General features: G+C 41.6%; 1 pseudogene; it reads right to left on the reverse strand.

The window, feature by feature from the left end:
* Positions 1-1,404: 1,404 nt before the first annotated feature.
* LOC147006031 (large ribosomal subunit protein uL30 pseudogene) lies at positions 1,405-2,798 on the reverse strand (annotated as a pseudogene).
* Positions 2,799-8,793: the final 5,995 nt, after the last annotated feature.

Consider the following 8,793-nt stretch of genomic DNA (forward strand, 5'->3'; position numbering starts at 1 on the left):
TTCCCCCTGCTTGCCAATTCTCCTCCCCTCCTTCCTCATCTTCCTCCTCCTCATTCTCATCCTTGTTCTCCTCATTTTCCTCCTTCTTCTCCCCCTCTTCCTCCTCCTCTTCTTTGTGAGCTACACTGCCTTCAAGAAAGCATTGCCCATGGGTCAGTAAAGGGCTCTGAGATAAACCACTCCAGAGATGGTTTCAGGGAACCATTTCTGTAATAGCTCATTACCTAAAACTAGACAGTGATCTTTCATACCAGAGTCTCTATGTGGAAAAAGCACATTAAAAAAGATGGGGAGAGTTGCAGTCACATCTCCAGGCCACTGACCAGCTATACACATCTACTTCAGAATTCAGTGCTCTGACTTCTGGGCCATGATGTGTGACATTCTTCTTATTTAGAAGTGTGGTGTGCCAGATAAGCTGGTTGCCAGGCCATGCCTGAATTTTCTCCTATAATATACCCTGCTCACCATTTTCTTCTGAGAGGCACTTTAAATAATGGGTAGGCAGCATGCACTCAGATTTCTGCTCTGCCTCATGTTTCACGTTGATATTCACTAATTAACTTCTCAGTGTTCCAGATTTGTTATTCGTTTGATGTTCAGAGTCCACGAGGCAATTAAAAAGATGTGACATAGTGCTGGGGAAAGACTCCTTCAGCCTGAGCAATGCAGGCGATGCTGGTGTAGAGCAGACGATAATGAGGACCAGGTAAGAGAACAGTGTCATCGATGAGGTGACTGTGGCTCACTGAGCTTTCATAACTTGCCCAGACTTTTAGTTAGGAGGAGGTGAAACCAGTTCTTGATCTCATGGTTTTAGGTTTATTGTAGTGTACCTCTTCACGAAGGATCACTGAGGTATATAAAGGCATTGGCTTGATTCAGTGGAGGAATATGCAGATTGCTTCACCTGTAGGTGTTCCAGGCCAGATGGTGTGCTGCACAGTTAAACTAGGGATTATCGGAGCTTGTTTTTGGCTGTGGGATGGAATGTTGACATCTATGGGAGTTTTCCATAGTATTCAATGCTTTGTAACCAAAGATCACTATTTTCATATTTGAGCATACATTCATCTTCCAGACAGGAGTGACTTCTTCACAGTTCTTGTGTTGTACACAATAAACTCTTATCTGCTCTGTGCAACATGGGCTTAGACAAGTGATGGGTACTGCTTCTTTAATCCTTATTGCAATAGCATTGAGCTATTTGTAATGATTTCTAAAAAGGAGAGTCTGTTTCCTTTCCTTTCCTTTTTCCTTTCCTTTCCTTTCCTTTCCTTTCCTTTCCTTTCCTTTCCTTTCCTTTCCTTTCCTTTCCTTTCCTTTCCTTTCCTTTCCTTTCCAATTTACCAAGCCATTAATGCTTAAAACTGACCAGATTACAAAAACACAACGGACAACCCCTTAGTTCATTGGTTTAAAAAGCCTATTTATTTGGTCTTCTGCACCACGTCAGCATCTCTACCTTCTACCCAATGAACTGTCTTTTTCTTCATTCCACTTCATGGAGAACATAATTTGAAGGGCCATGGGAAGTTATTTGCTTCCTTGAAGCATTTCCCAACTGAATAATTAGAATTAGATTCCTCATAAAGAGCACACCATATTTACCAAGAGATTGCTCATTATCTATCAAGGCTATTTGTTACTTATTGATTTTGGCATAGCCGAGCCTGTTGGTTAGTTCATCTACTGATTGGTGTACTCCCATGCAATGTATGGTTCCATAATCCTCAGCATGTTAACTAAAGTCATTTTGAGCCTAACAAAAAGGTCTGATTGAAAATCCCACATAGATGAAGAAGCTGCAATACTTTGTGGGGCTGTGGGCTTACAACACTGATATCTCAGATTCTGATGACAGGTACATAGATGATTCTAGTTTTTCTTGGCACCCTAGTCATTTTGATTTCAGTCCTGTACTATATACTCCTTGTAGGAGTGCTTTGTGTTTTATAGGTAAGCTTCTGTTGTGGATGGCTCTGTGCCGCTTGTATTTTTTTTTTTTTTCCGCTTGTATCTTTATGTTAATTCCGCTCTCCTGAGAAGGGTTGTCTGGAAATAAGAATGAATCACATACTCAGGTGGCTTTTTGTGAACCAATCCCCTAATGAATAAAGGAGCCAATCACTGGGCAAGTAGGTGGGACTTCCGGGTTGTATGGAGGAAGAGAGGAAGCAGGATATAGTTAGGTGGTTTGGGAATGGGGACAGCATAAGGGCAACATGTAGCTGCTCGTTTCCCAGTATCATGGCAGATCCATCAGTATTAGCCACCGGGGGAATCAGATACGGGATTACACGATAAGGTTTTAGTTTTTATGCCCAGCGGTTGACTTACTGTTGTTTCTGAACTAAGTTTGTGTGGTGTTTTCCTTTTTGTGGCGGTTTGTCTGGGTTCAAGAGAGAAAGGTACAGTGGCAAAGCGCAGGTTTGACTGAGGTGCACCACAAAGGCGGTGAGGGATTTGAAACATGGGGCTGCCATGGTAACATCTCGCCAGTGGGAACCTAGCAAGCTGAGTGGAGAGATTGTGGAGTTCTGAGTCTGTCTCCACGAGATAAAAACAGGTTGGGCATGGCCAGCCAGGTCAGGGAAGAGACTTGCCAGCATAAGCGTGGGAATTTGCCGGTTCGTTTTTTAAAATATTTCCTTCAACAAGCTTCCCCCATGCCTTTTGAAGTGTCTTGAGGGAAATTTTCTTCTGTGGAGCTTCTAAACTCGGTGAAGTTCCTTCACGTCTTCTTAAGGGTTTCTGGCACAGCAAGAAACTTTTTTCTTCTCTGGCACAGACTCCATGGTTCTAGGGGTTGGGGGCAGGGCAAGAGAGTCAATTTTCATTTAAGCAGATATTGTTTTAGACAACCTACATAATTATTTATTATTGTGTTGTTCTAGAGAGATATACCTTATTATCTTCATTCTTAAGTTATACATTTCTGTTACACAGTCTATTGGTTCTTCAGGGAAGCATTTTGAACACATCCCTGCTCCTAACAAGCCAACAGATATTTCCTTTCATGCTCTTCATCAGAATTTAACTCAATGACCCGTGAGATGGCTTACAAGTAAAAGTGTTTGTCATGTGTATTGGTTAGTTTTTGTCAACAACACACAGTGGAATCACTTGGGAAGAGAAGCCTTCAATTGAGCAATTGCTTCTCAGTTGTTTATGGGCATGTCTGTAGGACGTTTTCCTGATTAATGATTGATGTAGGATGGAGTAGCCTGCAGTTGGTGAGCTATGCTTCTCCTGAGTGGATGGTCCTGGGTTGTATAGAACAGAAAGCTAAGCAAGCCAGGGACAGCAAGCTAGTAAGCAGCATTCCTCCTTGATCTTAGCTTCAGTTCCTGAATCCAGATTCCTGTCTTGAGCTCCTGTTCTGTCTTCTCTCAATGATTAGAACATATAAGTGGAAATATACCCTTTTTCCCAAGTTGTTTTTGGTCATGGTTTTATCACAGCAGCAGAAACCTAACTAGGATATCTTGTAAAACTGATAACCCAAGTTCAAGCTCTAGAAACCATGGTGGAAGGAGAAAAGTAACTTCCCCAAGCTGTCCGCTGACATCTACACATGACCTATGGTTTGTTCATGCTAGTACACAAACATACACACTCTCACATACACATACACACACATACTTACATGCAAACACAACAATAATAGTAATAGTAATAATAAGATAATTTAAAAAATTAACTTGAAATTGTAACTTTGTGTCTGCCCCTGTGTTAATTTTAAGTGTCTTAAAGCCTGGTCATGGAGTTTCACTGATCTCATTATGCTTTATATTAGGCTATTTAAAAAATAACCATAATTTACATTAAGTTTACCAAATAAAATAAATCTTGCTCCCTAACATATCTGTAAGATTTATTGCTTATTTTGTGAAGTTTGAAAGGTAGAAGAATAAAAAATAATTCAGAGTGAAGAATGGCCTTCATGGTCTGTACAAATGGTTTGAAAAGAACAAGAGAGGCCTTGTGTTTCATTAGGATAACACACTGAGGATGCAATCTCGATTTCCAAGACAAAACCAGATAGGATAACTTTTAGATAGTCTTGTGAAGAAATTCAAGGCCAAAGCCCAGACAGCTAAACACCCCCTGAAGGTCAGATTAAGACCACAAGACTATTTTGTCCACTTGGGAACAAAAAACAAGCTCAAAGCTTGTCTGTGGGCAATGCTGACTCAATCTCTGTTGGCAGTCAAGTAACTGTAGAGAGGAACCAGTCCAGTGTAAAGCCACCTCTGAGGCCCCATTCGGATCTCACCCTTGTAATCTGAGAATTCACTCCTGCCACAGATCTTGGAATGGCTCAGTACTCCTAAGGAAATGGAGAGGAGGAGATTCATAGAGGTGCCTTCAAGGACCCCTTTCATGTGGTTATTTATTTATTTATTTATTTGGCAAGGCCTGTGCCTTTCTGCCTGGAGTGAACTGCAGATCTTAACCTGAGCCTTGCCTGACAATTCACCTGCACCCAGCTGCTGCTGGGCTTAGAAGCCCACTGCCAATCACTCACTAGAAACCACAGTGCTCCCTTAAAGCTCAATGAGGTTCCTGCTGGAGTCCAATGCCTAGGCACAGTTGCTGTTCATGTAGTGTTCTTTATGCAGTAGACAGGAAATCTTGATGAGCTGGAACAAATATGACATTGGAGTCAGAAAGAGGGTTCTCCTCTGTGTCAAAGTTCAGTACCTGGGTTTTTATTCTTTCTTAGGAGTTTCACAATCCTTTCTGTAAACAGTCCTCTGGGAAATCACACTGTCCACCTAGTAGATATAGCTGTACCTATTGAACTTTGGTAATATTGAATCTAGGTCACAATCTAGATTACAAGAGAATCCTAACATACAAGTTAATGGTGGAACACCAGTTTTACCCATCTTTGTCCTTGAGTCAATCCGGTGTAAATAACCATATAGTTCATAGAATTGACAACAATCAGGGGAGATTATATTGCCCTTGAGTCAATCCAGTGTAAATAATAATAGTCCTTAGACTTGACTTCAATCAGAGGACCTTTAAGACTGTGTAACTATGACATGATATGGAGTCTCAAAATACCAGTTCAGACAGAACCATGTGGATAATATGGGAGGAGTGGTGAACAGTATGGAAAATACCGAATGTATAATCCATTAAAAGAATTTTAGGTTTACCAAAGAATCTCATTTTTTGCAAAATTTTCATATAGTGATATACTTGTTTTTTGGTATATAAATATAACTTTAAGTTTAGAAAGATCCCTGTGAACAAGTAAAAAGACAAGCTTCAGTCTTTTACCCTCTCAAAGAAAACTGGGGAATGCAGATGAGGGAGCTTAATCGTATCAGTCTCTTTCAACTTTCACATCCAAGGTTATCATCCTTCAGTGAAGATAAACACTACTAAAAGCTTGTCAGTCCTTTTGGAGACAGGAAAAAGGATTTGTTTCTCTGCCTGTCTCAAGGAGATAGATGTGGGCGTCGGTGTCCTTCTGCAAAGCAGTCCGTGAGGCTAAACAACATGAAGTGGCAGGCAGCATGTTGATGGAGTACATTCAGAGGTGACAAGCAGCCTTTGTACACAGCCGTGTTTTCTACATTAGTCTACAGACAAGACTTCAGAGGGTTTTCACAACAGGAAAAGGGGGAGGAAAAAGGGTCCCTGCCAAGGTTAGAAGTTGGGAATTCTTTGTGTTTCAAAGAATACCTGCCAGCCCATGAAGATTCAGAATTTTCTTCTGTCTCAAGGATATGGTCACATTTTTTTAAAAAAGAGAAAGAAAAGAGGGAGAGAGAGAGAGAGAGAGAGAGAGAGAGAGAGAGAGAGAGAGAGAGAGAGAGAGAGAGAGAGAGGAAGAAGGGAGAGGAGGAGGAAGAAGAAGGAGGAAGAAGAAGGAGGATGATGATGGTAAAATATCTTAAATATTTATTGAAAAGAATGAAATGGGCTTTAGACAGTTTTTGATGTTAGATTCAAATTTCTTTACAAGAGATGCCACAATAGAGCTGGTAGGTCTTCAAGCACTAGAGATAGGTTGTGACAGTTGTAAAATATCTTTTACCTGCCTCTTTAAAGATACAGCAAAGCTGAGGCTGAGCAGTAATTAACTTAATCAGCTAGTTGAGGCATAGAGCAGGCACAGAAACAAAGCTGACTGGCTGGCTCTGGCTCTGGCTCTGGCTCTGGCTCTGGCTCTGGCTCTGGCTCTGGCTCTGGCTCTGGCTCTGGCTCTGGCTCTGGCTCTGGCTCTGGCTCTGGCTCTGGCTCTGGCTCTGGCTCTGGCTCTGGCTCTGGCTCTGGCTCTGGCTCTGGCTCTGGCTCTGGCTCTGGCTCTGGCTCTGGCTCTGGCTCTGGCTCTGGCTCTGGCTCTGGCTCTGGCTCTGGCTCTGGCTCTGGCTCTGGCTCTGGCTCTGGCTCTGGCTCTGGCTCTGGCTCTGGCTCTGGCTCTGGCTCTGGCTCTGGCTCTGGCTCTGGCTCTGGCTCTGGCTCTGGCGTGCTCCCTGTCTTCTGCTTTATCCTCTTAGTCCATGGAGTGCTGAATATACACTGTTCTGCTGAATGACAAAGCTCATGTTTGCAGAACTTCTGCTGGCTATTATGTTATCAGTACTGTCACCATTTTAGAATTCTGCTTGGGCTCCCCCTGCTGGCTGGTATTTTGGTGGGACATTTCCTTTCATTTATTTATTCTTTTTAGTTTGTCTTTTAATTCCTTAATTTTTTTGTGATTATAACAACTTACACTATTTCTCTCTTCCTTTTACTTTTCTCAGACCTTCCCATGTATCATTCTGGTTCTCTTTCAAATTCATGGCCTTTTTCTTCAACTGTTGAAATAAATATATTCCTAAATACAGTGTGTGTGTGTGTGTGTGTGTGTGTGTGTGTGTGTGTGTCTGGCTCAGTCTATATAATGTTACTTGTATGTTTATTTTCAGATCTGACCATTTGGTTTTGAATAACCAATTGTTGAGTTTTTCCCTGGAAAGACTCTTTCTCCTGTTCTCCGCATTCCTTCGTAGCCTGTAGTTCTTTGGGTAGGGTTGAGGCTTCCTGGGCTCCCCTCTCCCATCCACAGTAGCACATCTATCAGTGCTGTCTTTGTAGAGGTCGTAGTTGGTAGTTATGGGTGTGGCTTCTGGCATTTCTCAGAGATACAACCTCATAGCAAACTGTCTGTTCCTCTCAAATACTCTTTCCACTCCCTCTTCTGTAATGATACCTGAGCTTTAGGTGCAGGAGTTATGGTAAAGATGTACCAGTTGGAACTGGGCTCTGCAATCCTACATTTTGATTGGCTGTACTTTTCTGTAGTGGTCTCCGTCATTTGCATCAACAAGTTTCCTTGATGAAGGATGAGAACTACACTTATCTGTGGGCATATAGACAGATATTGGGAGTGCAGTTAGAGATCATGCTGATTTAGTAAAGTGGTGGTAGGTTCTCCTCCAAGGTCTATGACTTCACTAGCCTTGGCTAGGTTTCCAGTGCCAGGCAGCTTCCACAATGAGTGAATATGGGACATTCCTCCTAGAAAATCACTGTAAGCCTGACTAAGACAGATGTAAGTCCTAACAATCCTTCTGCCGCTTGCCTCCTTGTGGTAGAGTTACAGGAGCTTGTGTGGGTGTGTGTGGGTGGGTGGGTGGGGGCGGTGGCCAGCTTGTTACGTGTGTGCTAGGATTTGAACGCCTGTACTCATGATTGTTCATGAGCTCTTAAACTGAGCCATTGCTTGAAAGACTTCAAGTTTTTATTGAGATACAGTTTTAAGTATTCAAGGCTGGCCTTACATTCACTATGTAACTAAAAATTACAGTGAATTCCTGAACCTTCGGCCTTTATCTCTAGAGTACAATGATACAGGTAGATGCTATTATACCCAGTTTTTGAGATGCTAGAGATTATATAAGCTGGGCAAAGATTGCACTGATTGAACTATATCCCAAGCCTTCAGACTTTTAGGAAAACAGCAGTAAGGTGCCAGTAGTATTTTAAGTCACGTGAAGAGGTCCAGTTTCACTTTGGTACTGTTTGATTGGTTGTGGTTACTGTGCTTTGGGTTCTGGTACATTGCTTTGACTTGGCATCTGCTTTTAAGTAAGAAGTGAATCCCTTGCTATTTTTGGCTCTACTTTACCAGAAACTTACCAACTATTGATTTTCCTTTTTGGGAGAATTTGGAGTCTTTTTCAATATCTGAACAATCATGAAATGTTGAATGGAGAGGTTTTTGGTGTGTGAGAAAGAATATATGAGAACTTGGGAACCTGGAGATTTAGAGTGGGATGGGCATCCATTTCCAGTTGCCTGGCGTCAGTTCAGCCTTTGGCCTTATAAGATTTATTTATCTTGTGAAGTAGTAGCTATACATTTTGAAAGATCAAAGAAAGGAAGTGTGTGATTGGAGTTAAACCAACCAGGGGATTTGTTATGTAAATATGAAAACTGAATAGATTATCAACAAGAGTGCAGCACCCACCTAAAGTAGCTTACAATTGCCTATAAATCTGGTTCTAGGGGATGCAATGCACATATGCACATATACACAAAGAAACAAATACATCTGTATAAGTAAAATAAACCTTTCATAAAAAGTTTTTGAAATTACATTTATATATCTATATTTATCTGTTTATCTCTATCTATCTATCTATCTATCTATCTATCTATCTATCTATCTATCATCTATCTATGTTGTAGGTGTGCCAGAGTGCATGTGGAGGTCAGAGACGATTTGCTGAAGTTATTTCTCTCCTTCTACCCTGTGGGACTCAGGGATCAAGCTCAGGTTGT

Source organism: Mus caroli, unplaced genomic scaffold (genome assembly GCF_978045245.1).
Source record: "Mus caroli unplaced genomic scaffold, Mus_caroli_1 scaffold_1, whole genome shotgun sequence".
Taxonomy (NCBI): Eukaryota; Metazoa; Chordata; class Mammalia; order Rodentia; family Muridae; genus Mus; species Mus caroli.